Here is a 19,653-nt window from a genome sequence, read left to right on the forward strand (position 1 = left end):
CACCACCCAAGGTTGTGCGCGCCCCCTCTCTTCTTATCTCCTCTCTCTCTCACGCACGCACGCGCGAGAGCCGACAACATCAATGGCGCGCGTACCCCCCACCACCACCACCACCCCACGCTTCATGCGGGTACCTCTCTCCGCACGGACACACGTGTCGTATATAACAACGCGATTACGGTCTCCTTGATTAACAGTGTACGGCGCGAGACGCGCGCGACGGCCACGGGATGCAATCTTCTCAACACGCCCACCGCTAATGGGCATGTCTGTATCGTTTCTGCAGCCCCAGCAGCAAGTAATAGCCTGTGCTCGCCCAAGAAGAAAGCAAATACAAACCCCCCCCCCTCTCACTAAAACATAACACTTACTCGCAGCTGCGGCGCTGTAGAGATCGGGACACGCTGGAGTGTCATTCGGAAGAAAATATATTTAGCTGGTAATGCAATGCATTGAAATCCGGCCACAATGCCACGCGTCTCGACTCTCCCTGGTCACCGGGCACGTGCGCGGGCTGGTGTCGATCTCAAAGGAGACAAAGATCCCCCGTATAGCCTCAACAGACTGTCGGAGCAAGGGCTGTTAGCGAGCACCTATGAAGGCCGCCACGGCACGCGGGCAGGGTGGGTGGCGCGGCACCACGCCCGACCGCCTTTGTCTCCCCATTGGCGATGTTTTTCACATCGCACCAGGTACTCATTTGAGGCTGAGTCGACCTAGGGGGAGGCCCGGGAGCGGTTCAGACAATCGTCACTGGTGTGGGTTGGCCGTAAGCGGGAATCGAACTCTGGTCGCCAGGTTCGTAGCGCACTAACCGCTCCACGAACGGATCATCCGGGACGCGCTCAATGTGTTGGATCAGACGGCGCGGCAGGAGAACTGAGCCGAGTGCAAACTAATGCACGTGCATGCATATCGAGACTTCAGTTGCAGTTTCATGAAATTGCATAAACACGTGCGGCCACGCACGTAATGTCACGACAGTTCCGGGAATGTGCTCTTCAGTTAAGAGCATGAAGAAGAAGAAGAAGAGGTAGAGGAAGACTAAGAGGAATAGGACGAAGAGGAAGAAGAGTAAGAAGAGGAAGAGAAAGAAGAGGATGAAGAAGGAGAGACATTGCTTGAAACGTCGGCTATTATTGACGTATTCCTCTTTCAAGGGCAGTGCTACTAACGAACGGCGTCGAATGTTTCGTTATTTGCGCTCGAGCAGCACTTAATACGGTTTCACAAAACAAACGTTTTACATACATAATGTGTTGACGGCGGACGCACATACATCTCAAAAAACACGCTCACAAAGCTCCCCATTGTATATTTGAATGTGGTGCTCTTAAGGCAAGTGCTCTTGGCAGGCCCCTTGGTATGACCGGAACAGCACATGGAGGGGTTGTTTAGGTATTCATCGCTACGCACGATTGCCTACTCCTCCCCAGCACTATATATTGTTTTTGTTTTATGACAGTTCACCATTGCAAGCTCAGTCAACCTCGAGGATGCTTACGCTGGGTGCCCGATTCCGGTTGGGCACTGGTGGTGGTAGCGGTGGTGGTGACGAGTGGTTGTAGTGGTGGTGGTTGTAGTGGTGTTGGTGCGTGTGTATGCGGGGAGCGGTGGTATAGCGGTTAGGGCGCTGCGCTACGAACCTGGCGACCCGGGTTCGATTCCCGCTCACGGCCAACACCCAGTGACGATTATCTGAACCGGTCCTGAGCCTCCCCTAGGTCGACTTGGCCTCAAATTATTACCTGGTGCGATGTGTAAACATCGCCACTGGGGAGACAAAGGCGACCGGGCGTGGTGTTGGCCACCCACCCCCTCGTGTGTCGTGCCGGCCTTCATAGGTGCTCGCTAACAGCACTTGCCTCTCCAGTATGTCAAGGCTATACGGGGGGTATTTGTATTTGGTGTGTGCGTGTGTGTGGCCGGGAACAAAGCCCAAGCGCGGTGCCTCATTTTCCACTCGGATGACAAAGGTCGCCCCCGGAGCCCTTTTAAAGGCCCCCAAGCGCGAATTCTGTTAGCGAGCGCAAAATTAAGGCTGGTACCGGCACACAAGGGAATGCTGCTGTGAGCGTCACAGCTAACTTTCCTTTGTGTCCCCGGTGCTAATATTTACATACTGGAACAGGTACTCGTTGAAGGCTTGAATTGACCTAAGGGGGGGGGGGGGGGGTGGGGCTCAGGAACGGTTAGAGATACCGGTTACCGCTCGCCGCTGATGTTAGCTGTGGCTCAGAATTGAATTCTAGCCACTGGGTTCAGAGCGCAATGCGAGGACCACTGCACAACCGCTCCACACAAAATAAATAAAACACACACACACACAGCGCGCGCGCCTACACACATTCTGATATTGATTAAATCAGCCCAAGTACCTTCTGTTCGTACATTCCAAAATGTGTCCGACGACAAGGATCCCCCGTATAGTCTTGACAAACTTTTGTGGCAAGTGCTCTTCTTGAGTGGCACCAATGGAGGCCAGCACGCCACACTAGTGGGTGGGTGGCCAACACCACGCATGGCCGCCTTTGTCTTCCTAGTCGCGATGTTTACGCATTGCGCCAGGTACTAATTTGAGTCGACCTTGCGTGTGTGCACATGCATGTGTGCACGTGTGCGCATACGTGTGTGTATGCATGTGACCTCTGTGGGGAGCGATAGTGTAGCGGTTAGCGCGCTGCGCTATGATACTGGCGACCCAGGTTCGATTCCCGCATCACGGCCAACACCAGTGACGATTATCTGAACCGGTCCCGGGCCTCCCCTAGGTCGACTCAGCCTCAAATGAGTACCTGGTGCGGTGTGTAAACATTGCCACTAGGGAGACAAAGGCGGTCGGGCGTGGTGCTGGCCACCCACCCCTTCGTGAACCGTTCCGGCCTTCATAGGTGCTCGCTAACAGCACTTGCCCCTACAGTCTGTTAAGGCTATATGGGGGATCTTTGTCTTTGTATGCATGTCACATGCGTACACGCACATGCGCGCGCGCATTCGTAACGTGTCGCCTTGCCAGCCGTTTATATTTTTCGCTGCCATTGGCCACGGTTTCCACGCGGAGTTTAATCCCTAAGCTGATGGCGTGCTCCCGCGGGGATGATGAGGATGATAATAGCGGTGACACGTGTGGAGGAATTTCACTCCCGCGTGCTTGTGGCACGCGTGAGACGACCAGCCACATCAGCATTTACGTACCCGAGCTTAAATCTACAATTATTTTGTCTCGCTGTAACAACAGTAATTATCTGAGCGCGTGCTGGGGCTGAAAGTGACTTTGCCTGGAGAAATGTCTCTTGTGACAGAATACAAGAAATATATAGATTGTATTTTAGTCCCCAATTTTTATCCCAATTGCGCAGTTGGCGCCATGGCATGAGACAAAAAAAATCCGTTCCGTAATTCTCGCAGGGTAGCACAAACCCTTCATGTTGGAGAACGGTCCACGGAAGCAGATGACACAGAGCTGCCTCTGAGTTTATTTTAGGTGACCTCTGGTCCACACAGTGGGCTGTGTTCAACACTTGCTCCACCCGCTCTGCATGTGAGAGTACAGTAATGTCTGTGGGATGACAGTTAACCCGATAATTTAATTCTAGAAACAAGAATTTAATTTTATGTGATGTTTTTTTTTCATGCCATTCATTGGTGACCGAGCGAATGTGATCAACTCGCTACACTTGAGAGCCCAGTTTAATCACAGGTGGCAACCTGAATTCGAACCGAGGATCTCAGTGATGCCAGCTCTGAGTTCTGACCTTTGACCTCTGGGCTGCCCGATTATAACATTTAATGCGAGTTAATACTTGGCCCGTGTTTGTGCGATTTGAAAAAAACATGTGTACTCCTCTAATTACTATGTTGACCGGGAGGTGTAGAGATGTGGCTCTCTGTTGGCCATTCATGAAAACAAAGTGAATCAACGTCAATTTGCGATTCACATGAACTTCAGCGCAAGGGGCGTGAAACGCTTTAGCCGTTAATTATGTAGTTGCAAAAGACACGATGGCCAGATTCAACATAATCTCTCAGGCATCGCCACACAGCCGTGGTGTAACGGTCACCGTACTGGACCTGCAGTCCAAAGGTCACCGGTTCGATTCCGTTTCCCGGCACAGCAGGTGAAGAATTGGTGCACGTTTCTTAAACCCCACCGCACCCGCCTCTCTCCATATACCAGCATAAATGGGTTCACCACAGTTCAGACAGTAAGCTGGTCGCGTGTGGTGGTGAAAAGTGTGGGTACTCCCACCTCTTTTTGTCGAAAAAAAGTCTGCCCATCGTGGAAGAGTAAAGCTGGAAATCGTCGATTACTGTGGGATCTCAAGATCTCCCTCCAGTCGATGCCCTTTGGCCAACTATGGCACGAGCAAGAAATTGCAGTGCTGCACCTTCACCTATCAGTATGATATGTCTTTAGTGTTTTACGTAGATACACTTAATGAATGTACTAATTAACTAATGCATTACATCACCCATTTTTTTCGAGCTCTTTTTTAATCCACAGCTGGATGAAGGCCTCCCCACGCCACGTTGGTAAGTGGGGGGATTTGTTTGACTATACTTCCCCACACTGGTCAGTGCTGGTCGGTAAAGCATGAGCCCAGACCTGGTTAAGATATCACTGATGTTAGCTGTGGTCAGGAATTGAACTCAGGTAACAGGGTTCACTGCGCAGTGCGCTAACCACTGTGCCCCCTGCTTCAACCATTGCATACAGTCATAGCGCTGTATTTGAGTCGAGGCTTATGCACTCGGATCTATTGAGCGTGCAAATCCTATGCACGGGTGATTTTTCCACAATAGATGTCAGCTTTCGTTTGCAGATATTAATGTTTTGTGCCGGTGGCTGTCATTTCCAAAATGCTACAGAACAATAGAATAATGCCTTTTTTGTTGTTGTAGATATCGACTCCACACCCATCAATACCGTATAAATATAAACAAGTGAGAACGGTATACCAAATTAGATTTAATTGCCTGTCACGGGGCACAATTTCACGCAGCATAAATTGCGCACGTCCCAAAACACGTGCGTGCACGCGCTCCCCACGCGCACACGCGGGCTCGCGCGCACATTGATTTTACGGATTCCGAACATGTTGCCATGCGCACGCAAATGCCACCTCGTCTATCAACGGCACAGAAGCCCGGGCGCACGGGCACGTGCCGCGTCTCTGCACAGACGCACGCAAGGCAAAGATTCCCCGTGAAGCCTTGCAGACTGTCGGGGCAAGTGCCCTTTTGGGAGAGCCTGTTACAGCCGGCGTGAGGGGCAGGGGTGGTGATGGGGCCAGAACCATGCCCGGACCACCTTTGTCTCCCCAGTGCTGATGTTTACACGGCACATTCGTTCAAGGCTGAGTCGATAGAGGGGAGGCTCAGTGCGAGTTTAGATACCATCTGCCAGTCCACACAAAGATAAAGTCTGCCCTTTAGCCATTTTGACTGTCGGTTCAAATTGCTGTTAGCGACCACCTATGAAGGCTGGTATGGTGCACGTTGGGGTGGTGTAGCTAGCACCACACACAGCCACCTTTGTATTCCGTGTACACATTTAAGGCGAGGTCAAGTTTTGGTAGGCCCAGGACCGGTTCAGATATGCGTCACTGGTATTGGCCGTGAGTGGGAATCGAGCTCGGGTCGCCGGGTTCGTAGCGCAGCGCGCTAACCGCTGTGCCACCGCTCCCCAGCTGGTCACACACGGGCACACACACACGGGGCACATATACCTGGACCAGTTGCGAGTCTGTTGTGTAAAGAAGCCCACGATCACTCAAACTGTCTCTCCTCTTTGTCATGCAGCCTTGTCCGGCCCAGCTCCTCAGATTACGCTGGCACCGAGCCGGCCTGCCCATAACAATATCAACAATCAGCTGCCATCCATCAAACGATCCGCCTCAATCCCCCTACCACCAACCCGTTCAGTCCAGCCACCAAACCGACTCCTCCACAGGACGCGACTTATTAAAGCACTCCCTGTTTTGGCTTGAGGCAAGCTCTGTGGCTAAAACAATTGGGCAAAAATATAATAATCGTAAACAAACGGTGGGAAAACAAGAAAAGCCATTAGGTGCGACGCTGATTATCTCACCTCTGTTGCTTTGCTGTGAATGTTGATTAAAGTTTCAGCCATTCTCAATCCACTGCTGCGTGGGAAGGCTTGCCGTGTAACTGCCGATGGCAGTGTCAAGCTGTGATTCATCGCGTGCTGCCGTGTGCCCTTATCGCCCAAATAGTTGCGATGTTATATATATTTTTTAATGCACTTCAGGCTCCGTACGCAAACTCTGCATGCTGTATATACCGTATATTAAAAAAACTACAAGGACATTTCGGGCAAGTGCTGTTTGCGAGCACCCATTTCGGGCAGCATGTCGCGCAAGGCCGGGGCACTTTGGCCAGAACCACTCCCGGATATGAAATAGATAGGCATCACTATTATTATGTGCAATCCCACACTGACCAGCGTGGTGAAGTATGGTCAAACAACCCCCCCCCCCCCCCCATTCTACCGACATAGCGTGAGGCCTTCACCCAGCAGTGTATTGACAAAACGGGGGCTTTAAATAACAACTACATTAATTATTAATATTATCGTTCCAGCAACAACAACAACAATAAAAAAAAACCCGCACAATCCCAGTCACCGGCGATGACTTATCTGCCACAAATGTGTTGTGAAGCCGTGGGGCGAGCGGGCGGGCGGGCGTGCGGGTGTGAGCTCCTGTTGTGCTGCGTTCTTCACAATGCTGCGGCAGTGGTAGTGGTGGTGGTTGTTGTTGGTGGTTGGTGGTGGGGGCGGTGGAGGGGGCGGTGGAGGTCAATTTTCGTTAGCAGCGTGTACCGGTGGCCTGGGACAAAATTGGGATCCGAGTTCTTTTTTTTTAATTCCTCGGAGGGTACAAGCCGCGACCGGATTGAACAAACGATTGGCCCGCGAAATGCATGTTTTTTTGGCACCGTGGTCCGTCGTTCCGCTGTGCTGTTGTTCTGCCTGCGACGCCCATCGAGCCCGTGCTTCAAGCCTCGAAAGGCACAGGGGGCCCTGGAGTTGTTTCTCACGCGTTCCTCCCTCGGCTTGAAAGCGTTATAATAGCCGCCAGCTCGCTCTCTCTCTCTCGATCTCTCTGGGGAGGGAGGGAATGGAGAGAGAGAGAGGCGTGTTTCACCCAAAGCTCCTGGCCTTACCTCTAAAACTTCATTTTTCTCACCCCATTTTTTTCGGGATGTATTTTCCCCGACAGTAAGTGTCTTCTTCTTCTTCTTTGGTTCTTTCGGTAAAGTCACGTAGAATGAGAATAAAATAATAAAATAACACAATAAAATTCTCACGACGTTTCGGCCACAACGCAAGCGGTCGGGACGACAGAGCTACAATGTAGCTCTGTCGTCCCGACGGGTTTGTTCCTTTCACCTGAGGAGGGCCGCTTGTGTTGTGGCCGAAACGTGGTGAGAATTGTATTGTTTTAGTTTATTGTTTTGTTCTCATTCTGCGTGACTTTACCGAAAGAACCAAAGAAGATGAATCCTTGCAGTAACGAAAGCTTTCAATAGAAGTGTCTTGCTTTATACACAATTTGTGATCGTATTGTTTGTTTGTTTCGACTTCCTTTGTCCTTTTTTCTTTGTCCTTTTCTGTTGTTTGCAAGGTTCAGGGCGCGGCTGCGCTGCCTGCAGTGTACAGGTGTCTTCGCTCTCCGCACAATCCTCCACTTGTATTTGATAGTTGATTTCATAATCACGCTTTTTCTTTGATTTTAGTTCGATTTTGAGTTCCTCTGTTCCTCAAGCAATCTGAGATTTTGTGATTTTTTTTGTCGTTCCTTTGTCTCGTGTGCTTCCACGTGTTGCACGCACCACGTGTTGGCACTGTACCACACCGGCCAGTGTGAGTGCAGTGCTAACATCCCCTTTAGACCTATCTTGTTTTGTGCTGCGAGCGTGTTTACAGTATTTTTTATTTTTATTGGTGTGCTTTTTTTCTGCATTTTCCTTTTTGAGTAATTTTGCCCTCTCCAGGGGAGCTTTGACAGTGCCAAGAGGTTTACTCCCCGCGTGCGTCCTCCTCCAGGATGAACTGGGAGAAGTGCAGTGGGCTGCTTGTTGGGAAGTGGGACGAAGCCCAGTTCCCTGAGTTGGCCAAAACAATAACGTGGAGCAAAGAGCGTCTGCACCATCTCGGCGTGCTCCTGGGGCCTGGAGATAAAAACCACTGCAGGAAAATTGGGATTTCCTGGAAGAGAAAGTGAGGAAACGACTGGAGCTGTGGGGGCACCTGCGCAAGTCTCTCACGTTTAGAGGGAAAACCCCTGGTGGTGAACCAGTTGGTTGCATCCACCTTGTGGCACCGCTTCTTCTCCCTCACTCCACCCGCATACCTGATAGCCAAACTTCAGAGACTGATAGCTGCCTTCTTCTGGTCGCAGAGGAAGCACCGCGTGGCTGCTGGTATCTTGGCCTTGCCACTGCGGGAGGGCGGGCACGGTCTGGTGTGTGTACGGAGCCAGCTCTCTACGTTTCGTCTACAAGCCGTACAGAGGTTTCTCTACCCGGCCCCATCACCCATGTGGTGTTCCACAGGATCTTTTTTTCTGAATAACCTCGGGGGCCTTCAGTGCAGCAATCAGCTCTTCTTTATGGGCATTAAAGGTATTCTACTCGCGCAGATTCCCCACTTCTACAGGAGTATCCTAGATACCTGGGGTTTCCTTGTCACTGCCCGACTGAATACACCCCAGTCAGCATCAGAATTCGCTCACGAGCCGCTGTTACGGAACCCCAACATGGTACTACCCTCTCTCTTGTGGGCCCTGCCATGGAGAAACGCATGGTGGACGCACGCCTCACGAGGGTGGGCGATTTGGTGAAACCAGGCACGGAGGGGCAGTGGCTTCTCCCTACCGAGATAGCTGCAATGACCAAAATGCACTCGGTAAGACTCGCCGCAAAACTCGTGAATGAGGTACGAAGGTACTTCTCATCAGCAGTGGGGAGCACGCCTGCTGTGAATGTTGGTGACGAGTCGGCTAGAGATGGCCCCGTGTCACCAACACTGAATGTCGTCCCAGCAAGGAAGCACTCTCAACTCTCTTGCTCACAGCAGCAGTGGGGAGCGCGCCTGCTGTGAGTGTTGGTGACGAGTCAGCCGGCGGTGGCCCAGTGCCACCAACACTGAATGTCGTCCCAGCACGGGAGCACACTCAACTCTCTTGCTCACAGCAGCAGTGGGGAGCGCGCCTGCTGTGAGTGTTGGTGACGAGTCAGCCGGCGGTGGCCCAGTGCCACCAACACTGAATGTCGTCCCAGCACGGGAGCACACTCAACTCTCTTGCTCACAGCAGCAGTGGGGAGCGCGCCTGCTGTGAGTGTTGGTGACGAGTCAGCCGGCGGTGGCCCAGTGCCACCAAAGCTGAATGTCGTCCCAGCACGGGAGCACTCTCAACTCTCTTGCTCACAGCAGCACGGGGGGCACACCTCGTGGAATGGCCAGGAGGGGTGCTTCTCGAGTGTAGACGAGAAAAAGCTGTTCGCCCAAATGGTCGATTTCCACCACCAACAAATAATAACGTCACGCAAAGGCTACGTTTGGAGGGACACGATGCCCTGCAGTGATCACGTGAGGCCTCATTGGGAGCTGTTTTACTCAAATCCATCGTACAAGCGCCACAGTGATCTGAGCTGGAGCATTTCCCATGGGACTGTGACCACGAACACATTTCTGGCACTTTTCATAGACACAAATCCTGAATGCGGATTCTGTGGTGAGCTCGAAACAGTGGTGCATCAATACGTACGCTGCAAAAGCCTAGACTCACTATATAAGCTGTTACGCAATATTCTACTGAAATTCAATCTTCATTTCTCCCCCACAATTCTTATTTTTGGATATAGGGGGAACGAGGGTACCAAAGATATAGAGGGGTTGATTAACTTTATCATGAACAACGCCAAACTGTATAATCTTAGCTCTTTCGGTAAAGTCACGTTGAAGGGAAACAATAAAATAATAAAATATATATAAAACAATACAAATTCTCACGACGTTTCGACCATAACACAAACGGTCGTCATCAGGCGTGCCGGTCTGCATTAAGTTATTTATTTTTAGAGGGTGTATTTATTTATTTAAAAAAACGTCAGCGCCACGCGCAACGATTTGGCAGTTTATTTAGAAGGATTAGTCCATCTATGTTCTGAAAATAGGAGGGGGGAGACGAAAAATTAATGTATGCTGTCTGAAAGCCACTGTAAGCGTGAACAATCAATTAAGACCTGAAATGGTTTATCAAATATTTCCAATGATTGCTAAGCCAGAATCCATCTTCTCGGTTGAAATTGTCTCTGTGCTTGTATATGTGGATAGCCCCATGAACGAATCTCTCATGGTAGCCAGATGGCTTACAAAGAACTTCTGTCTTGGAAAAGTCAATGTCATGTGAGCCTACTGAATTATAACAATGATCTGCCACGGCCGAGGTGTTGGTCCTACCGTGTTTAAGGTCTGCTTTGTGTTCACGAATGCGGTCCGAGACATGGCGTTTGGTTTCTCCAATGTAACTACTACCACAGAGGCAACTTAGTTTGTAGACACCAGGGTACTGTATGTCCGGAATCACATCTTTTACAGACGGAACCACATCACGGATTTTATGTAATGTGTTGAAACGGACCTGGATCTTGTGTTTATTCAAGATTTGGGAGATCTTTTTTGTGATCCCCGCAATTGACGGGAGCGGCTTCGCCAGCCACTGCCGCATCTTCAAGGCCCTCTGGTTTCTGCCAGAATTTGGCTGGAAGTTCGGTACGCTCAGTTGACGGGGGATGTCGCGTCTTTCTCGACGCGTTGGTCTACCGTGGGCGCTTTGTGTAATGTGACGATAGCAGGGGATCTGGTGATGGGTTTTTAAGGCTGAATTGTTTTGCTGGTGTTTATGAACACAGTAGCACACAATGGGATTTATGTTACATGGGAAAACCGTGTTATATCTTTGATTTAAAAAAGGGGACACATAAGCAAACAAAAAAGACAAAAAAGACGACATGATGAACGAAGCAAAGTGCCGAAAGACCGATCATCTTTCTGTTTCTTCTGATCGTTAAAAAAAGAGGGAGGGAGGGAGGGGGAAGGGAGCGAGGGGGAGGGAGGGGGGAGGGAGGGTGGAGGGAGGGAGGGAGGAGGGAGGGAGGGAGGGTGGAGGGAGGGATGGAGGGAGGGAGGAGGGAGGGAGGGAGGGTGGGAGGGAGGGAGGGAGGGAAGGAGGGAGGGTATTAGAACTCTCGTAAGCATCATCCTCCTATGAGAATACTACACTTTTTTTTCACGTCGCGATGCTATTAAGGATTTACATAATATATGAAGAATAAAAAAAAAACACTGAAATATGGAGATACAAAGCAGACACGTCGACGTTTAGCTGCTGCCCGGCACCTGCTGTTGGCTTGTTTGTATCCACACGCAGGCTGTCGCGAGCGGTATCGTGATTCACAGACTGGTTTCTGCACGATCGAACTCAAACTCAACCAATTGCCGATCTGTTGCATTCCATGTAGCTAGTGAAATACCTCTGAGGTCAAAAGCAGTTTGGAGAGGACTCCGTAATCCATGGTGTGCGCGTGGTTTTTCTTCCTCGCTTTTTGTCCTACGTAGCATTTGCTTTAATCCACCATCGAACACGTGCGATTATTGGGGGTGTGTTGCTTTTTGTGGTAGCACGGTTATCACCGAGCAGCGTAGTCATCATCATCATCGGCAATGATCAATCCGCTGCTGAATGAACGCATCCCCCAAGCCGTTGCCATCTCTCGCGACGATCCGGCGACGGAGCCAAATCCAGCGAGCTCCCCGCGGTGCGGGACGATTTTCAGCGACGCAGTGAAATCAACGAACGGAGTCGATTTTCTTTCTTTGAAGTGTGCACGTCTCGTTGACTCTCGGCGGTAGGACCGATTCACATTTCTGAATTGTAAACGTCGGGGGGGGGGGGGAGGAGGTGGAGGGTGGGGGCGCTGCGCCTCCAAAGGACTCTCTAATGAGGCGTGTGAACGCTTTATTTGTGCGACTCGCAAATGTGGCGATTCCTAGACACGGGCCCGCGCGCAGCTTTAACGACCCGTTTTAATAAACAACGCGTCTGTCACTTACCGCAATTCATTTTTGTTGTTGTTGTTGTTGTTGTTTGTTACATCCTTGCTACAAAAACAAATTCCGCTGCGTCCCAGCGGGCAGCTCTCGCTGAATAATACCGGAGCATTCGCTCTCTATCATCATCATTATTATTATTATTATTTAACATCGTAATTGTTACAAAATCCCTCTGTCGTTATACGTGTCAGATGCGCTTTGGTCACGCGGGTGCTCCTGTAGTTTAATGAATGCGCTGCTAATACTAACACCTTTTCAAAGAAGACTTATAAACGAGCATCCAAAAAGGACGCCTAAAGGGAGGGGGGGAGAGGGGGCGGTGGGATCCATCAAAAGGTGGATCTGTGTCATGCTGATTTAGCACACTGCACTAGAAACCTACGCTTTCCCGCACCTCCGATTAGCACTGTTGGCTGCGTACGGTGCGAAAGAAGTTCAACGTGCACATACGTACGGCACATGAACGCCTCGACTCGAGTTTGAGTCCCCGGGTCGCGGCTCACATCAGTGGCGAGCGACCTCAGGGACCGTTCCCTGTGCGGAAAAAAAAAAACAAATCATCGGCAACCCGCGCCGGGGCAAGCGTGGCGAAGTACGGCCCGAACAACCAGCATGACCGACACGGCGTGGCGCCGACGCTCTCATCCAGCCTGCGGACCGACATAGGAGTCGTTCGTCACCGAATTCGAAACCGCCCGTACCTAAAATAGCCGCCGGTTCAAGAGTTCGTCTCTCTCCCGAATGGCTGGCCTTGGGCTTCCCGCTCCCCCCCCCGCCCCCCCCCCCCCCAGCACGCGTGTTTAAAATAACGCGCGATAACTCGCCGCGGTGGAAGCGTAACGCCGCCCAGACAAGTTCACGACTCGCCGGAGCCAAGCGGAACAATTTGACCGTAACGCCGCCCAGACAAGTTCACGACTCGCCGGAGCCAAGCGGCACAATTTGACCATTGCGCCGTCCGCCGGTGCCCGTCGTACAACGCGCACGCGACCTCGCCGAGGCTGCCTGCCGCCCGCATTGAATGACCTCCTCGCGCCCTGCACAGGGGCGCGTGCCCACGACACGGCTCCGTGATTCATCTGTGACCCCCCCCCCCACCCCATACAGCCGGGAGACGGGGGGGGGACTCTGGCTCGAGATGAGGTCTCGCGCCAAAGTTTGCAGCGTCAGCACGGGCTTCGTCTACTGTTGCCCGAGGTGTAGTGGGGGGTGGGGTGTCTGTGAAGGTGAAATGTGTAATTAGATAGGAGCTTGAGATGGGTCACGAAGACAAAGATCTCCCAACCCCCCTCTTATAGCCTTAGCAGACTGCTGGAGCAAGTGCTGTTAGCGAGCACTTAATGAAGGCCGGCACGGCACACGAGCGGGTTGAGTTGCCAGCACCACGCCCAGCTGCTTTTGTCTCCCCAGTGCTGATGTTGAAACACCGGAGCAGGTACTTATTTAATGCCGAGTCGACCTAGAGGAGGCCCAGAACCGGTTCAGATATTCGTCACCGATTTTGGCTGTGAGCGGAATGTAGCCAAAGTGCACTGACCAGTACACTGCCGCTCCCCACTCGGTCAATAAGACGACACACATACCACACACGGTCATGTGAGAAATCATATCACACGAGTCTCAATCCCTCTCATCCTCAATGTGGCCACCACGCCGTTGGGTTTCAGAGAGCGTTTCAGGCGTTCACCATCCCATGGTGCCGGCCAATTTTAATTCTACAATAATCCCAGACACCTTGGCATTGTCTAATTGGAAAGTGTACATTTTCTAATTTTTCATTGCCGATATTAATTTCACGTGGTGCGATCATTTTTTCACCTGTAACGCTTTACAACCTTGCACAAGAACCGTACAAAAAATAAACTTAACAGCAGGCAGTGGCGGTGCAGCCCTGCGATTGCTCGCTCACGCTACTGCTGGCTGAAGGCCCTCCACGAGAGAGGGCTCACGGGACCCACTCTAGGCGCGCCGGGTGTGGGCTGGCGAGGGGGGGGGAATTTAAGAAACTTGCCCCGTTTGTGTCAACTTTGCCGCGCTGGTAGATTGACCTCTGGGTTTGCAAGCCCAGTTGCGCTCACCGTCGCAAAACAGGGCAACATCCTTAAATCTTAAATACGACATTATTATATTTTCGTTTGGAGCAACAACAAAAAAACGCCAGTGCACGGATGTGCGTTTGTGTGTAAGTTCACATACTGTATAATTACATAGAGACATTTACAAATAACGTGACGGATCAGAAAATACGCGAATGCACGCACTATGCCCATGCGAGCGATAATTCTGGGCTGGCTCCAGGCTTCGCTCCATGCAGATTGTGACGGGAGGGGTGGGTGGCACTTGACAGAGTGACTCATGGATCGCAACTCGCTCCCCTTGCGCCGACTTCTATTCAGGGTCGCAGGGTCCAGACCAACTCCACCGTGAAACCCCAGCGCTGCGGGCGCTGGGGCACACCAAACAGGCAATCGGTTGTCCCAGCGTTGTTTGCCAAGGGCTCCGTTACTGGTGCAAGGATATAAATATACATTGATTTGAAGCTTTCGTGACTGCAGGAATCCCAAACTCTTTGGTTCTTTCGGTAAAGTCACGTAGGTATAAAATAAAATAAATCACGACGTTTCGGGCGCAACACAAGCGTCCATCATCAGGTGGGAAAGCCCGAAACGTCGTGATTTTTATTTATTTTATTTTATACCTACGTGACTTTACCGAAAGAACCAAAGAGTATCAATATAATTGTTTATCTCTCTCTCTCTCTCTCGTTTCGTTGTTGTGCCAAGTTCTGAATATCCAGCACGGTGGTTCCGGAAGCATGGCCATTGAACAATGACGGTGGTCACTGCACCGCGCGCTTTCAGATGCTCTTCTGCGGCCGTCTGGAACGCTCTCCCTTAGGGAGCCGCTGGAGCTATGCACTTTTCAATTATCGAGATAGAAAGTAATTTCTCTTCTTTGGTTCTTTCGGTAAAGTCACGTAGAATGAAGGCCGCTTGTGTTGTGGCCGAAACGTCGTGAGAATATTATTGTGTTATTTTATTTTATAAATTTATTATTTTATTCTCATTCTACGTGACTTTACCGAAAGAACCAAAGAAGATGAATCATTGCAGTCACGAAAGCTTTAAATCGAAAAGAAAGTAATTTCTTGAGAAGTTTTTTTTTGGTGTTTAGCGTGTTGTCCTCCCCCCGATTAGTACGGTTGGCGACACACAGTGCAAAAGAAATTCAACATACTAAAATTCGCATCCTGGTTGGGAGTTTTAAATCAATCAGCCTTCAGCCCGGATGCTCATTTGAGCAGGAAATCACTTTGACTATTTGCCCTTGTCCTGCATATTGTTTTAAATGGCTCGGTCGGTACGTGAATGCCACAGCACTTCAATTTGTCGAGAGGTCACAGTCTAGCGCAAATCTAAACTCCACGCGCTGAATACGACGAGCTCTGTGCGGTATTTGACAACTGCCCTTCTGAGAGAAGCGACGCGGATTTGTGAGGCTCGCGCCGTGAAACAGTGGCGCAGCGATGAGAGCGCCTCAAGCAAGTGCCTGGCGCGGTGTGGGGAGACGAAGGCGGTGCTGGCCAACCCACCCCCTCGTGTACCCATGGCGACCTTCATAGGTGCTGCTCCCGAACAGCACTTGCCCCTACGGTCTGCTCAGGCGATACGGGGGATCGTTGCCTTTGAAACCGATGGGCGTGGTTGGCTACGTACGGTGCGAAAGAGATTCAATTTACATACGTACGTACGGGGGACGCCCTCTGTGTGTGTGATATTCACCCTCTTCTTCTTCGTCTTCTTCTTGATAGCCACTGCCGGAGCAGTTGCACTGCCTGCCTGCACGCTCGATAGCTGCGGCTACTGGGAGAGGGCCGTCTTCCGAGGGAGACTTGCACAAAGACTACGGTTGCCACCTCTGAGACGCAAAAGAAGATTTGATGGTGCCAGAAGGAGGCGAAGCTGGAGGTGAACACGTTGTATTGAATTTCGATTTAAAGCTTTCGTGACTGCAAGGATTCATCTTCTTTGGTTCTTTCGGTAAAGTCACGTAGAATGCGAATAAAATAATAAATTGATAAAATAAAATAACACAATAATATTCTCACGACGTTTCGGCCACAACACAAGCGGCCTTCATCAGGTGAAGGGACGAGACTGACACTCCAGCGCTGTCCTCCAGACAGTCTCGTCCCCTTCACCTGATGAAGGCCGCTTGTGTTGTGGCCGAAACGTCGTGAGAATATTATCGTGTTATTTTATTTTATCAATTTATTATTGTATTCTCATTCTACGTGACTTTACCGAAAGAACCAAAGAAGACATTGTATTGAGTTGTGCATCATCATTGTTTATCATCATCATCATTATTATTATAATCACTCAACTGACAAGTAAAAACAACAGGGCTCTTAATGTCCCAGGGGAGACTTGGGGAGTTCCCCACGAGGGAGAAATGAGCGAATTGAAGAGGACGATCCTGGGAAGACCAGGATAGGTGGCAACCACGAGTTGTTGCGTGATCAAACACGCAGCGAGCAACGTCTCGGCGCGGTTGACACAACAACAACAACAACAGCGGCAACAGCGGCGCTTTAGGCAACATTCCACCCTGCGTTTTTTAATTCCCGTTGTTTGTTATCCCCATCAGTGTTTTCACACACGTGGGGCGGGAGGGATTATAAACAATGCTACTGCACGTGCATGCCTCGCGAATAATTGCAGAACAATTTTATTTTCATTTGTTTGGCCTCTTTTTGTTGCTGCAGCGGCGAAAAATATTACAAAATCACCTCCTTGTTGTTTTCTTTAACTGCCCTTGCTGCGAATATACGAGAAGGGCCAGGCGGAGAAGAAGGTTCGTAGCTCAGTGCGCTAACCTGCTACACAACCGCTCGCCGAAGTGACACAAACACACACGCACACAAACTCGGGAACACACCTGAATATGAAATTGTGGTTGTTGCTCTGCATCTACATCAGCCGTAGGGAAGAAGAAGACGAAGATCGAGACTCAACGCTGCCCATGGAACTTGAAAAAGAAATGAAGACGGAAACGTTGAAACATCTCCGAAGAATGCCAACAACTCGGACCGCGCCACTTCTACGGCGACTCGATCTTTTGAAGTTTTTCGGAGAGGATTTTTTTTGACGTGCCTGCGTCTGTGTGTGGAGCCTTGGCAGAAAGCTGATGCGTTAGAAAAAATATAAATATCTTAAACCCCGCCCTGAGGTTGGCGTTATTTCCGTGTGTCGGCTTGTGATCGCAATCGGATAAGACAGCAAAGCAATAATGTATGGCTTCTTACACTGTACATACCGGTGTATTATTCAGCCCTTGTATGTGGGTATATATATACTGTATTCGAAATAACGATACTATGTAATTTATCTTTTTGTGATCCACAGATCGCCGATTCAATCTCCTGGTGTGGCAGATGAAACAATGCTGCAGGTTTCTTAAAATAAAACAAACCCAGCTAAATAAACGGTTTACGTTGTAGTCGATTGGCAAGTGGCATGCGTTGAGTGGGCCCTCCCCCGTCATCAAAGACATGTGGCCATCGTGGAAGAGTAGGCCAAATTACTCCGGGAGAAGAACCCTAGAAGTCCTGGAGGCCCTTCTGCCAGCAGTTTCGATTTCAGGTTCATTGATTAGGTAATAGCCCTGTGAGCTATACGGCTCTTGAATCGGGTGCAACCGCAACAAAACAAAAACATGAACAAGAAAACATCTTGAGGTGACTACGCGCAAACAGAATAATCCTGGAAAAAAACCGGCAAAGTCTTTCAGAAGAAGCACCGTACACCAACGCTGTGTGCAAAAATCCCAGTGGGATGCAAGTCAAACAATAGCAACCATAAGACAATTTAGATTAAAGTTATCGGTCTAACTCTGCACGACAACAAACAAACGTTTTCGAAATTACCAAAATAAAGCTATAAAAACCATGTAACAGTGACGTGGGCAAGACATTTGCAAGGCCTGCACCTTTACAATCTACGGCCAATCGACTGCTGGATGAAAGGTCTCCCCCCGAAGGCATTTTGATCGTGAGAGTCGTTTGACCATACTTCACCACCCTGGTTGGTGACGTGGGGTGGGTACAAGCAGCAGAGTTGCAATCGTCACGTGATTTAATTAAGGGGACAGTCTTAAAGCGTGTGTTCTGCATTGTTATTGGCGCAATGTTTGTGACAGAGATCCGTTTATAAAACGCATTGAATTGATTTCGGGATGGGTTGGAGCGGTGGGGCGTGACCCGAGGTCAATTTACTGGCCATCTGTGACAAAGAGCTTCATAGCTCATCGTGATTCCTCCAGTATAAATAAATATTCAGATTCTGATTCGATTCTCGGCCATGGCTGACATCGGCGGTGAGTCTCGGTGATATCCGGTCTTCGGCACCCTCTTCGTCATCCTTGCGCTGACCAGCGTGGTGGAGTATGGTCAAACAGCCCGCCACGACTGTAATCGTATGGAGAAGCCGCCTTGCAGCAGTCGGGCTACAGAATGACGGTGAGTTGATTAGCATGATTCAATTGAGTTAGTTTCACGCTTGGCGCATCGATCGCGCCATTCATAGAGGTGCGTGGGTGTCTGCGTCTTTGACCAGACAATCGCAGTGCCACCTGCAAGTCGGCGCCGCGTTCATTTCCAGGAAATGCCCTGCAGGATTGGAGTACAGGTTGGCAGAGTTGTCAGAGTCAGATGGTGCTTTGTTAAACGGGGTTCTCGAGCTGCGTGTGTACCTTGCGGATTAAAAAATAAACATTAAATAAGAGAGACCCCCCCCCTCCCTCCCCGTATGAAACTGTCTTTTTTTAGGTGCAATACATTTATATAACACATAGGATATGTATTTTAGAAGGATATGTATTTTTGAAATGTTGTGAAGCGGTGTGTAGTGATTTGAACCCGCAGACTACCCGAGTTTGATTTCCAGCCACGGCGAACATCAGCGGCGAGCGATATCCAAACCGGCCCTGTTTATCCCACTTCATCCAACGTTACCGGCCAGGATTTGGCAGTAGAGGGTCAAACAACGCCCACAACTGACACTTCTTGGACAGGACTTCGTCCGGCAGTGAAAATGAAAACATTGTTTGACACATTTAGGGTGTTTCCCACCAAAGGTATTTAATGAATATGTCATGGTAATGAATGTGTCATGATAATGAATGTGTCATGGTAATGAATGTGTCATGGTAATGAATATGTCATGGTAATGAATATGTCATGGTAATGAATGTGTCATGATAACGAATGTGTCATGGTAATGAATGTGTCATGGTAATGAATGTGTCATGGTAATGAATGTGTCATGGTAATGAATGTGTCATGGTAATGAATGTGTCATGGTAATGAATATGTCATGGTAATGAATGTGTCATGGTACTGAATATGTCATGGTACTGAATATGTCATGGTAATGAATGTGTCATGGTAATGAATGTGTCATGGTAATGAATGTGTCAGGGTAATTAATGTGTCATGGTAATGAATATGT

The 19,653-nt window shown here is 49.9% G+C and overlaps 1 protein-coding gene and 1 long non-coding RNA gene across 3 annotated transcripts in view; one reads left to right on the plus strand and one right to left on the minus strand.

The window, feature by feature from the left end:
• LOC116953284 (kelch-like protein 9) overlaps nt 1-6,661 on the minus strand; it is an 85,898-nt gene extending 79,237 nt beyond the window's left edge. The window contains exon 1 of one of the 2 annotated variants that reach the window (XM_032973356.2): nt 5,730-6,661. The gene's annotated coding sequence lies outside the window, so the exon portion shown is untranslated. Of the gene's footprint in view, nt 1-371; nt 468-5,729 lie in introns of those variants that run through there. The other variant, XM_032973357.2, reaches the window with a different exon arrangement.
• Nucleotides 9-19,286, plus strand: LOC116953286 (uncharacterized). Its single transcript, XR_004404571.2, has 3 exons — nt 9-130; nt 15,954-16,110; nt 17,125-19,286. It is a non-coding gene; the product is annotated as an uncharacterized LOC116953286 (long non-coding RNA).
• The last annotated feature ends 367 nt before the right edge of the window (nt 19,287-19,653 follow it).

This window comes from Petromyzon marinus, chromosome 51 (assembly GCF_048934315.1).
Source record: "Petromyzon marinus isolate PM22_M1 ecotype Great Lakes invasive population chromosome 51, UKy_Petmar_22M1.pri1.0, whole genome shotgun sequence".
Taxonomy (NCBI): Eukaryota; Metazoa; Chordata; class Hyperoartia; order Petromyzontiformes; family Petromyzontidae; genus Petromyzon; species Petromyzon marinus.